This window comes from Ambystoma mexicanum, chromosome 6p (assembly GCF_040938575.1).
Source record: "Ambystoma mexicanum isolate Mex_15411 chromosome 6p, UKY_AmexF1_1, whole genome shotgun sequence".
NCBI lineage: Eukaryota > Metazoa > Chordata > Amphibia > Caudata > Ambystomatidae > Ambystoma > Ambystoma mexicanum.
In genome coordinates, this window is record NC_090935.1 from 1,347,020,616 (window position 1) to 1,347,034,576 (window position 13,961).

Below are 13,961 nucleotides of genomic sequence, written 5' to 3' on the forward strand. Positions count from 1 at the left end.
TCTGGACATAATTGAGAAGGTGGAGGGTCCGACTCCCTGGGTGTCCCCGATTGTGGTGGCACGGAAACCCAAGCAGCCAGACGCCGTCCGAATCTGTGTTGACATGAGGCTGCCGAACAAAGCCATTAAGAGGGAGAGGCACCTCACCCCGACGATTGACGACATCATTGCCGAGGTGCAGGGCGCCTGCTTTTTCTCGAAGCTGAACATCCGAGCGGGCTACCATCAGGTGGTCCTTCATCCCGAATCGAGGTATATCACCACGTTCACCACTCACTGGGGGCTGTATCGCTACAAAAGACTCAGCTTTGGTGTGTCCTCAGCGGCAGAAGTTTTTCAAAATATCATCTGAGGCGCCCTAGCAGATCTGGAGGGCGTCTTGAATATCAGCGATGATATCCTGGTGTTTGCCAGGACCGAGGTGGACCACCTGCGGCAGCTGGTGAAGACTTTTGAGAGGCTGCAGTCACTGGGCCTCACCCTCCACAAGGAAAAATGTGAGTTCCTGCGACCATCGATCGAATTCTTCAGCTTTGTGCTTAAAGAGGGTGGAGTGTCACCAGACACAAAGAAAGTCCAGGACATCAAAAAGGCACAGCCGCCGGAATCGGTGTCTGATGTGAGGAGCTTCCTCGGTATGGTCACATACTGTGGACGGTTCATTCAGAATCTTGCCGCCAGGTCGGAACCACTCAGATCTCTGACAAAGAAAGACACCACCTGGCACTGGGCCCACTGGAGCAGGCGGCGTTCAAAGACATCAAGGGTGCGCTGGCAACAGATGACACCATGGCGTTCTTTGACCCTGGGTTGCAGTCGGAGATCATTGTGGACGCCAGCCCATTTGGCCTGGGCGCCATGCTGACCCAGATTGATCGTGATGAGGGTGTCCGCCTGGTGGCCTACACCAGCAAGGCGCTGTCAGAAACCGAACGGCGGTATTCGCAGATTGAGCGCGAGGCGCTGGGGTTGCCGACACTTCAGGCTATATGTCTTGGGGTGCCCGGTGACGGTCGTGACGGACCATAAGCCACTGCTTCCCATCCTGGCTGGGTCGTCTTCCAAGCCGCCGGCAAGGATTGAGCGGTGGATACTCGCTCTCCTGGAATTCCGGGGTCACCTTGGTGTATCGGCCAGGGGCGAACAATGCAGCGGACTATCTCTCTCAACACCCAGGGGCGCCGGGAGGGGAAGACCTGGACACATGTGCTGAAGAGGCTGATGAACATGTCCGCGTGGTGGTGGAGGCGGCCACGCCAAACGCGATGCCCCTTGAGGAGCTCGAGGCAGGCGCAGCGGAAGATGAGTGTTTCAAAATCTTGAGGCAATCCTTGCAGCAGGGCTCCTGGAAGTCGGTGCTAGAGGCCCTGGCGGGGCGCACCCAGGAGACAAAGACCGGGCTGGAGCAACTGTGGAAGGTCCAGGAGGAACTGTCGTTCTCAGTGTCTGGCCTGCTACTCCGAGGCAATCGCATCGTTGTGCCTCAATCCAAGGTGAAGGACGTCATCAACCTTGCCCATCATGGACACCAGGGCGCCGCCAAGACAAAGGCCAGGTTGAGACTGAAAGTATGGTTCCCGGAACTGGAACGGAAGGTGGACGACTTCGCGGCGGCCTGTGTCTGGTGTCAGGCGGCGTCCCCTCTGCAGCGGGAGCCGGTCATTGAGGTGATGCCTTAAGGAGAAGACGACGCAGTCACACATTCAGAAGCACAGATTTGGTCAGAGGTGAATAATGCAGCAGGAATCAGCAGGCAAAGCAGCAATTTTTTATAACTTTTTGACACAAAACTATGGATGGGCCGCGGACTAGAGAAGCTTAGGTTAGAGAAGAGGGCAGGTTGTTTGGTAGACAAGACTAATTTTTACCTGGATTCACCCCTCGACGGATGGCTTTAAAATGGTGTCATGATGCACCATTTGCAGAACATTCTGGAACATGGTATGGCGTTGATCTATTGGCACAAACATTGGTGTGTCCCTTGATGAGAAAACAGGCAACAAACTATGTATAGTCATGTAAAATATGCGAAAGAGCCAAGACTGCATGTTAACGCCCGCTGAAATTGCTGTGCCCCTTACTCACAGAGAGTAAACGCTGGCAACAGATCTCGTCGGATTTCATGGGGAAGCTACCTGAATCAGAAGGATGCACAGTGCCGATGATGGTAGAGGACACATTGGCCCTCATTACAACTTTGCCGTTCTGGAAACAACGGTGCTGGTAAGCTTACTGGCACCGTTGTTTCTTGACCGACAAAGTACAAGTCTGCGGGCAGGTTGCCTTTCCACCCGCCAGGTCTGCCCTGGCGGGCGGAACGGTACCTGCCCGCAGACTTTCATGGAAGCACCGGTACCGTTGAAAAGGTGCCGGTGCTTCCATGGTCCCCATTCCCACTGAGTCCTATGGGACTCAAATGGGAATGGGGACTAACAATTACTGCCGTATGACTTACCAGACCGTCAGGGCTGTAATGCCCTGGTGTTTCCGGGAAGTCAGGCAGCAGTCAATCATTATGGGTCCTGTGGCTACCTGCCGGTTTTACCGGCACGGTTACCGCCGGACCTGTAATGAGAGCCATTATCTAAACGTGAACACTTTTTTTTGTTTAAACGTTTTTATTAGCATTTGGGAACAAAACGGGAAACAGAAAGCACAACCCTTTGCCCCCAGAAAGAAACCCCTGAAAGCATACAGTAACAGCGCACCCAAATCCAGCCTGCACCCGTCTCCCAAAACTCCCCACTCTGCACAGCCAAATCGCCATCTAGCAAAGTTCAAATCCTCACATCGGCCCATCTCAGGCGACTCAGTGACCACAACCTAGGCCTTCAGCGAAATGCTGCTGTGTCCAATGTCTGAATACAGTCTGCATACTCTAAAGACATCTGATAGTGACAGCGACCACGCACCATCCTGAAGTGCTGAGATGTAAAAAAAATGTGCTCCCACTGTACCTCCAGGCTGGGCCCCTCCCAGCCACCTCCTAGGTCCATTTAGCATCAGTCAGCGCTTTCAACAGCAATTACTTGGCATCATGGATTGTCCCAGTCAATGAACCATCAGTAATCGAAGGCCCTACGTTGAAAGATGATGGGACCCCAGATGCGCCCCAGAGCGGTACAGTGGACACCCAGAAGTTGATCGCTTCTTCAGGCAGGTCATATCAACCATCCCTCCAAGCCCTTGCCCAGCACTCCAATTCGTCCCACATCTCACGAGTTTCTCACCAGATCAGTGACATCTCCAAAAAACGTGCTCATAGTGGATAAACATCAGATGGTGGGAACAGTGCTTGCACCAGCTCATCCCAGGCTTCCACATTTATGCACCCATCCCGCATCCCACCATGCTCTGCACCAAACGGCAGACTCGGCCAAAGCCCATCCCTCTAGGTCTGCCTACCAATCCTCTTTTCTGGGGCCCAGCCACTGTGATCTTTTTCTTAGCCAGTACACAGATGAGGTCCTTCATGCGTGTGACATGTGCTGTGTGCTTCCTCCCCTTTGGATACAGGCCCAACGGAAAAGTCCTCCACTGGCCAGCCATGTATCTGTATACCCCGCAGCCTCTTTACCCATCACCCCCAGCCAAAATCTGCCGATGACCGGGCAGGACCAGAACATGTGAAGAAAATCTGAATCCTCATGCACGCACCTTGGGCACCCAGGTCCTCCGAATCTAATGATCCTGTAAGGGGTCATGTAAGCCCCGTGTGTGACACACCACTGCATACGTTTACATCTAGCGTTCTTGGAAACCCTTTTGGTGTAATCAATGCACGTGCCCATTCGTTGTCAGTGAGTGGTCTGTCTAAATCTGGCTCCCATCATGTGTGCAGACCAATGGTTGTCTCCCCATGCTTATTCAGGAGTAATTCGTACAATCTAGAAGCATTATGACCCCCTTCCGCCACATCATACATGGACTCCAATGTTTGGTCCCCCTCCATTCCCATCGAGAAATCAATATTCCTCACCAAGCTCTGGTACAAAAAAACGAGCCTGCATGAATGTCTGAGCTGTGTCTCAGGCTGGCAAAATCCATCAATTCCTCCTCCAGCACATCCCCCAGTGTGACCAGCCCATGGCCCTCCCTAAAATTCCTTTTCCTAGTCATAGGGTCAAGCCCTTTCCAAACAAACGCCACAAGTGGGATATTAAGGGAGTAAGGATCCGGGGTGCCCAGCTTCCTCCAGACTCTGCGCCACAGAGTCCTGCCCAACCAGGGGAGCCAATGCTCAGGCTAGAGGCCAGTGTCCATGACTCGCAGGACCTCCTTCAGGAAACACCTCCGGAGAGCCGGCTGCAAAAGCATCGAATCAAGTGTTGTCTCGTCTCCCAGCCAGCCCACCACGAATTGTAGCTGACCCTCAGATAATATAATTCGAAGTGGGGCAGTCTTATCCCTCCCCTGTCAAAGTACCTCTCCAGGGTGCCAAGCGCAATCCTATTCCTCTCCCCCGCCCTCACAGAAAGGTCCTGACGGCCGAGTCCAGAGCAACAAAAAACTGCTTAGGTATTTCATCAGGTATATTGGTGAAATGATATAACATCAGGGTAGAACCACTATCTTGAGCAGGGTCGCTCTGCCCATCACTGACGGGGCCAGCCACTGCCAGAGCGACATCAACCTGAGGGAACCGTCCCACACTTGCTGTGTATTATGCACACGGGAGACTGCCATGTCATGCTAAAATCCACGCCCAGACATCTGATGGTCTCCAGATGCCATCGTAATCCCAGATCCGACAGCTGTGTGCAGGTCCGGCCCATGAGTTTCACCTGTGGAAACAAGCATGACTTCTCCCGACTAATATGTTCAGCGAACTCGTCTATAGCATCTAGAAGATGTGGTAAATCCTCATCAGGTGAGTGGACCTAGAGGAACATGTCATCCTCATACATTGAGATCAAGTATGTAACCCCCATCAATCAGGATGTCATACTATGTGTATTCCATTCATAGAAACACAGTCAATGGTTACAAAGCCAAGATCAATAACATCTGGGACAGCGGGCATCCTTGTTTTGTACCTTAACAAAGCCCCCATGCCCCAGAGATCTGCCTCCCAGACCTCACTCTAACTCAGGGTTGCATGTAAAGGAATCCCACCCACCACCGGAACCCAGTTCCCATCCCAAAGTGCTGCACAGTCTCATAAACCAATCCCACCTCACAGAATCGAATGTTTTAGCCGCATCTAGTGAGGCCAATGCACAGTCCACCCCAAGCTGCCCAGCCTGATCAATCACATAATGCAGTTGTCGCGGGTTCCAGGCAGTGCTCCTGCCCGGCACTTACCCTGTCTGATCAGTAAGTATTAGGTCTCCTATTACACTTTTCAACTGATTAGCTAACAAGGAAGTAAGGACCTTATAATCCGGATTATTAATGGAAAGTGGCCTATAAGTGCACGATCCAAAGAAGATTTACCCGATTTACGTGTGGGCATGACTCTAGACTCAGACTCCTGGGAAGTAGACCATCTGCGTACACCTCCTCAAACATCTCCAGAAGCTTTGTCGCCAATTTTGCTGGATCTGTTTTATAATTTTCCCTGGGACACCCATCAGGACCCAGGGTCTTCCCTGTCAGCAGAATTATTACCGACACAATCTCCTTGACTGTGAGCGGGGCATCCAGTGCCTCCACCACCCTCGTCCAGTCTGGGCAGCTTTATTTGAGCTAGGGCTTCTTCAATGTTCTCTGCTCTACCACCCGCCCCCACCGTGTATGAGTCCTCATAATACTGGTGGAAAACTTAATTGATCTCGCCGTGTGCCCTGATGATATAGCACAAATAATTTCACTTGATGCCTCCCTGCAGCATAACCAGGGCAACGGTCTGCCGGACTTGTCCCCTTCCGTATGCAACCTCCGAGTGCAATTTGCAAAATCAAATTGACAGAGGTGTTCCCATTCTGCAATACACCTTTGTTTGAAAGCCAATAAGCACCCATCTCCATCATTCACCCCATCCCAGCCTTCTCAATCACTGCTTCTATGCTGGAAAGGGCATCCAATAATTCCTTCCGTAGCCTGCCCATTTTACCAATTGCAGCCCCCCTCATCACCGTCTTAAATGCTTCCCATACAGTGCCCACTTTAGCCACACTGCCCGCATTGATTTGAAAGTACTCATCTATTGTATCCCGTAGGTATCCCTGACCAACACCATCCTGTAAAGCCTCAGTCCTGACGCATCAGGTCAGAACCGGTGGTCTAGGGGAGGTCATCTGCCACATCACGATCAGCGAGTCATGGTAAGATAGCACTCTAGCCTTGTACTCAGGGGCAGTGAATTCTCCTGTAACCTCCTGTCCTATAAAAAAAAATATCTATACAAGTGAAAACCCTGGACAGTGACGCAAAGTGTGAGTAGCCTCTTTCCTCCCCATGATGCCACCTCCAGATGTCCACTAATTCCAAATTCCTCAGCAAAGAACCCAAGACCCTAGCCGGAGCAGACGGTGTGCGATGCTTATTGTCTGACCTGTCCAGTGCGGGGTCCAGTGTACAGGTAAAAACCCCTCCCCTAAACCTAGCCACTATGGGATAGAGAGAATTCAGAAACACCCCTATTCTCAATAAACCCATGTACCAAGGCCATTCTGCCCTCATCTTGTTTAAATTCCAATAGCTGAAAAGGGATCCTGGGAGCCACTCATGCAAGGACACCCCTGGCATACGATGAGAATGAAGAGCCATACAGCTTACCCCCCCATTTTCTAGCTTTCACTTCCTGTCTCTCTGCCGTAAGATGCGTTTCCTGTAAAAGCGTGACATGTACTCCCATCCTTCTCAAATAAGCCATTACGCTATTAAGGCCTCTGACATTCCATGTAATGATTTTCATGTCACTTACCATATTTCAACACCCTCTGGGTCTGAGTCGTCCCCACTGACCCACCTCTAATGCAGAGCAAAATTCTCACCCCTCGTTTCCAACCCATGAATCCCTTGGGGACCGTCCCTCTATGCTGCAGTGTGATCAATATGTGCTGCGGGGCCTGTATAGGCGCATATATATAGGTGCCTAGATAGGCGCATGTATCTTATGTTTGCCCTGCACAGTCATTCCTTTGTGGATCCAAACATAGCCCTCCGCTTCTACACCAGCATCGTTCAATCAGGATAGATGACAAGCTTAATTGTCGCATGTATGATAGTCTCCTCATCCCTGGAAAAGGCTAAGATCCATTCCCTATCTTTGTAGTTCATATTTCTCGCTATCAAGGGCTTTGGCAGGGCTCCCGGGGGAGGTCTCTGAGGCAGCGCTCTGTGTGCCCTCTCCACTGTGAAGCCCTGAGTTAAAGTTGCTGGACCAACTTCCGGCAGGAGTGAATTCTCGATGAATGTGGGCGGATCACTTCCTTCTTCACCTTCAGGCAGCTACGTTGGTCGTGTTTCATGCACCTGCTTTTCCACAGTCATTATCCGATCCGAAAGTGACCGCACGTCTTGCCTCAGCAATCCAACATCCACAATAAACGCATCTACTTTTTGTTACAGTCATGTCTTTAGTGATGCTATGGCTGCAAGGATGTGGCTCTGCCCCCGTAAATCCGACTGCAATGAGGCAACAGCACTCCAAGTAGCCTGAGGCGGTCGCACCATACCCATGCCATCCCTCTTAACGAAGACCTCCATGTTTGTTTGGCCCTGCCGTGATGGTGTTTGTCTAGCATTTAAGTGTGGAAGATTGACACTATTTGTTGACAACCGGTCTGCTAACACGTCAAAGCAGAAGTCCTCCTCGGGCACAGTCACAATCTGGGGTGCAGGGCAAATCCCAACAGTATACAATCACGGTCACCTACCAGATCCAGGAGTGCAGGTCTCCTCCCCAGCAACAACAAAGGCTCTTCAAAACAGTACAGGACCCCACCACAGTAACAATTCATCTACTGCCACTCCGTTGATCTAGGTGGTGGTTGGGCAGCCCACAAGACCCTCAAAAAAGTCCTGCTTGAATCACCTACTGTTACCAGCGATGGATTGGCCCCTGGGCCAATGGGCCCGTGGCCGATACGAAATGGGCATGTTCCTGCCTGGGGGCCGGTTTCTGCCCACGCTGGGCCAGTGTGAGGAGGAAAAAAAAAGCAAAAAGCACTCGCAGCACGGCAACGACTGCAGCAGGAGCCTGGAGGCTGCCTGCAGGGCTGGGCTGGGCCTGGCTGGGACCACAGCACAGTGGCGCCAGCGCACACATTAAGTTGCTTTCAACTTTGCAGGAAGCAACACATTTGTTGCACTTCTTTGCAAAGTTCAAAGCAACTTGTTGTTGTGCCTGGGGGTTGCCAGCGCCGGGCCAATAAAAACGCTGCTGCAGAAGTTGAAAGAGCAATGAAAACATGGAGAGAAAGTGACAGCAATGGGGGAGGCAGTGATTTATGTTAAGAGAGTTTCACGAACGTGGGGGCAGATATCTCACTAGAAAGGAAGAGGGCAGGCATTAGCGAGCAGAGGCTCCCAGGAGCTTTCGCCAGTTCTCTGGTCAATGGGCCATGGCACACGCAGTAGGAGATGGAAGAACTGCTGGCCTTTGTCGGAATGCCCACCCCCAGGTTGGCATCAGGTTGGTATCAGGGCCGTCTGTGGCTGGAAGAAAGCAGCTCGCCAGGGTGGTGACATTGGCAGCCTGGCGCTGCTTTGTCTTATAGAGCAGACACAGCTTTCACCTGAAGAACACTGCAGCAAGTGTGACTTTAGCAGGGAATGGCTGGGCAGCCTGGCAGCGGAGACGGAAAGATTCTAGGAGCCTGGGTGAGAGCTGAGGTAAGCATTAATTTCGGTCTATGTATTTTGCTTTTTGCAAGTTGTAGTTATAGCAGGTTTTTTTTCTGTCGTTGTCTCTGTTACGATCATCACAAGACATTGCATCTCGGTGTATCCTCGGTCACTTGACAAAATCCTTGTGCCTAAATGCACGAAAAGGCTTGTGCTCTTTACTTTCTCTGCTATGCCCAGAGCACTTAATGATGGGTGTTTGAAGTCTACACATGTGGCTCTGTGTGTGTTTGCGTGCTCAGGGTTCTGAACTTTGTCATACATGCTGCAGTACAGTTGAATCCTTTAAGAGGGAAGTAGCTCAGTGGGTTAAGTGCCTGCTGCATAAATGAAGTTGGTAAATTGCAGGTTCAAATCCAAATGTGCTCACAATTGCATAATCCGGGCCTCAGACCCAGGTCAATAACACGAGTATCATGGAGATAGATGCTGGAACGATATCTGACATGTAAAGTGCTTTGAAGCTGAAAGCAGCTCGTTTCTGAATATCACTGAGGCCCATGCCTGATATCTGACTAAATTAGTCTCATTCCTGTCTGCTTTTCGTAAGCAGCGGCCTTCAATCCACACCGGCAGCCTTTTGGAGCCTGCAGGCATATGCCCACTTCCCAGAGAGGCCAGTGCTCCACAGCTCTTGCACGTTTGACGTTTTGTCATCGCAGCACAGAGAGAGTTAACTTTTCCTCTCTGCAGACACAGATTGGACCATTTCAGACTATGTATTTTGCTTTTCACAAGTTGCAGTTATAGCATGTTTTTTTTCTGCCGTTGTCTCTGTTACGATCATCACAAGACATTCCATCTCAGTGTCCTCGGTCAATTGAAAAAAAATCCTTGTGCATAAAAGCTAGTGTACAGTATAGAAATATTTGACCATAGCACATCATGTGGCCAGGCCACTAGATGTGCTATGGTCAAACACTGATTTCATTGTGCCACAATGAATGGTTTGTTGTAATGTGTCTATCTTACCCATCTCCCTGCCTGGCATGCTATTCAGGATGTTTTTTGTATGTATGAGGTAACGAGGGCTCAGATTATGGGATGTCCTGTGAGTGCGCTGCTTTCCCCATTTTGCCAACCTCTGATTCTGAAGCCTGAAGGTAGATGCCTGCAGGCTTGACATGCGGCCACATATGCACCAGACCTGCAGATGAAATTAACTGGTCTGCTGTTAAATCTCAGTTACCAGTTTAATGGTATCCACTACAGAATAATTGCTCATTTTACCTTAGCCGATATGATAGCTCAGTGGGTTGAGCACTTGCTGCTGCGATGTGTGTGTGATCTGCAGGTTGCAGGTTCAAAGAGCACCAATGCCATCTCAGCCTTCCATCCTTCTGAGGTCGATAAATGAGTAGCAACAAAGGTTGGGTGATATTGTATGCATATTTGTTCTATAAAAAGAGTTTAAGCGTAAGTGCTATACAATAACATAGTATTTGGCCTTGGACGTCTGCTTCCATTCACAGTAATTTAATAATATGGATCTATACACACAGATATTCATTTTACATATGGTGGTCCATTCTTGTATGAAATGTATATCACATTAGTGAAATCATAACCATATTTTTCGTAGTGTACTTAGGAACAATGCTATAACCTCATCCTAAACCTCATTCTGGTTTTCCAAATATTCCCCCCTTCCTATCCAACCATCATCACCCTAACCCCACTTCCCTGCTGGGGTTCGGAACCCTGTATAAGCATCGACTTGCAGCAGGTCCCAAAACCGCAGTTGGGGTGGTAGGTTCATGTCACTCCTGCGCCTCGCAGCTGTGGACCCTGTCACAGAACTGTATGCAAAGTTATGTTATTTTATGAGTTGTGCTGTAATGTAACAGACACATGAACCCTCCATAAGTAGCATTTTCTGTAAACTCGTGAATTGACGCAATTCATGGATGATGGTTTGAGGGCCACTTTTTTGAGGCGCACGATGGGCCACTTTCTTGAGGCGAGGAGTGGGCCACCTTCTTGAGGCTAGGGGTGGGCCACTTTTTTTTAGGGTGTTCGGGCTATTTCTTGTCCCAGTCCGACTCTGACTGTTACTGAGGATACGAGCAACACTATCTTCAAGGGTGAGTAAACCAACAAGGCTCGCCAATCTAGATGGTGCACTGCCCCTCCACATAGGCCTCCCCGACGCAGGTGTTCAGATTGTGGGCCCGGGGCTCTGCAGATCGCCTGGCAAGCCCCCTATGTGTCTGTACGCATCCCAGTGTCTGTTCTGGCCTGCACATAGCTCTAGCACCAGGTGTATCCAGTCCGTCCCTCAGGAGCTAAGTACTGATTGGTGGGTCTGGTGCACATCATCCTTCAGGATGGGGAAGCGCCTGCGTGGGTCCGCCCACGGATCTGATAATTAAGAAGAAGAAGAAGAAGAAGAAGGCCCAATGCAAAAATAGAATATAACAACATCCGGCAGAAACACCCAACCAGTTGCAGCCGTGGCTGCACTTCCACTGTCAGGGACCCCCGGTGTCCTCAGGCTAGCCATTCACCCCAGTCAAGGCATCGCCCTGACCAGATCCACCCAGCCAGGTAATCCATTTTGCTTGCCGGTAGACCCGCATTTCCACCAGGCGTTGCAGCGCCTATGCTGGTCCAAAGGGAAGTTTCCTCTGCCATCACAATGGAGCAGGTCTGTCGATGTTCCCCGACTCTCTCTTTCAAGAGGGCTGCGGTCCAGCATCGAGGCATACACCGTCCCTGACCTGGGACTTTGCTCTATGCAGTGCTCTTTGCCTGCCCCGCCCCCCTGGAGTCCCTCTGCACTTTGTTCCGTCAGGGTTGCTGACCCGGCAGGCCGTGCCTCTCCAGCCCGAGGCTCCCCGCAGGTGGGCATCCCTGCCTGCGATCTGTGTTAGTAATGCTCCATCACCACCCAGCTCACCAAGGACTAGCGGGCGCCATCTTGGGACCCACGTCCTCAGCTCCTTCCGGGCCGCCTGGCACTGTCAGCAGGCAACTATCCGCGACCATTGCAGTTCGGCTCTGGCTGTGTTCTGCACCACTTTGTTGCAATTTCAAGGCAATTCAAGAAGTATTATGGCTATCTTTATAAGGATCATATGGCAGCTCACAAGAATAGAAGCCTTGCTGCATGGCTGCTGGCCACGCCTCCCCCCAAACTTGCACACTTAATCACATTGGAAACATTTGACGGTGTGTTCATGAAGGAGATTATTTTTTTTTGTTTATTGGTTTAAGAAATTAGCATGTTTCCCAGTATACATTGCCAATTAGGTTGTAACCATTTACATTTAGGTTTATCCAAGTCACTCTATTCAATTCTACAGTATAAGATCTTCTATCGAAAAGTCTTGACATTGTTAAACCAGGCTTAGCCTTAATGTCACAAAGCCTAATTACCAGTCTGCCACATGATCGGATCCTCATAGTTTGTTCGTCATGGACAGTCTGCTTTCGGCTTTAAATAGAATTGTCCCAATACATTTTAGCACTTGTAGACATAGGTTTGTGCTTTCTTCCATGATTATCCATTCCCACCAGTCTTGGTCCAGGGAGACGTGGGCCATCGTTTGAGTTTTCTTTAGAAGGGTTTGAACGTAGGGGAGTTAAGGTAGGGCAGGCAGTCACCCAATGAACAATGGTTTCAATTCAACTCTTGTTTTTGCATAACCTGCAATAAGCTTCATTCTGCCGTATTAGTTTCCCCTGCAAGACTATTTCCTTGGTGTTGATTATGTTCAATCTCACTCATAAAAGAAGGTCCCAATATATTGGGGAGGGACATTTTTTCAAATAGATAGGTAGATCGTTAAGCCCCTTGATTTTCATGGGGTTACAGAGTAGCTCATTTCCACACAGGTCTCGGTCTTTCATTATGTTTATGATTTTCAGACGCCATATTTGAAGCACCGAATCTTGTGTTTTTTCCAGGTCGATGAAAATTTCCAAAGGTGAATTCACTTCAGCTAGCTTGATTTTTCTGTAGAGTGCAATTGTTTTCCATAGTATCATGCTCTCTAGTGATTGTATTCTGAGTTCATGGCGAATCACTGCCATCTGAAGAGATTTAGGTAATCGAAGACATTTCCGCCAGAACAACCCCTCTAAGATAGACCATATTCTCCATGGTAGGCATAGTATTCCCTCAGCACCGTAGGTCAAAATTGCTGCAACATTTTGCCGGTAAAACGATATGAGGGGTAGCAAAGAGTATCTGCCATATTTTAGAAGGATTTTAGTCCCCTCGGCAGCCAGACGTTTAGTTTTTAGGTGAAGGGATTGGTGGTGTGCTTTTTCATCACAATTTGTATTAATCTGCACTCCTAAGTATAGCATGAAGTCCAAGACCTCTAGTTTTACATCATTGATCCACCAATTTTGCGGTTTATGACTCTGAAACTTAGCTGTTGTCATCTGTAAGATTTTTGATTTGTGAGCATTGATTTTCATATAATTTGATTGCAGGTATTCATGAAAGCAGTTTATTGTTCTTTGAAGACCTATCTGAGTGTGTAATCCATGAACACTATCGTCAGTGTAAAGGATCCAAGGAATTTCTTTCCTATTTATTTTAGGTGGAAAGGCACGCATAGCTACCTGGGGGACACTCAAGTCCGCAATGTACAGGCTAAGGAGGAATGCTGCTAAAGCTCACCCTTGTTTCAAGCCTCCATGGGTCTCTATCTTTTCCGAAAGGACACCAGAGCTTGATAATCTCACTTGTACAGATGTATTTGTGTATAAAGCATGGATGGCATGGATGGCGTAGAGCAGACTTAGAGGACAGTTCCACCTCTCATGTTTCCTCCATAGTGTTTTTCGGCTAACATTTGTCAAAGGCTTTTTCAAGATCTAAGAACACCATATAGATTTTTTATTTGGCTTACAGCGCTTTAGATTTCAATAACCCGAGTATGAAGATATTTAACAATGTTCTGATCCCTTTTATGAATCCAGTTTGATGTAAGTCTAGGATTCAGGATCTCTTCTCCCATTGGGTTAGATATCGTAGAAATATGGTCGCAAACAATCTTCCTATAGAGTCTAACAGTGCTATCGGGTGGTAATTCTGAGGATCTGTTCTGTCCCCTTTTTTAAAAATAGGGACTATTATAGCTTCACACCAGGACTTTGGCACCTGTCGAGTAATTAGCACTTGTTTGTAAATCTGCATTAAGGTTATACTCCAC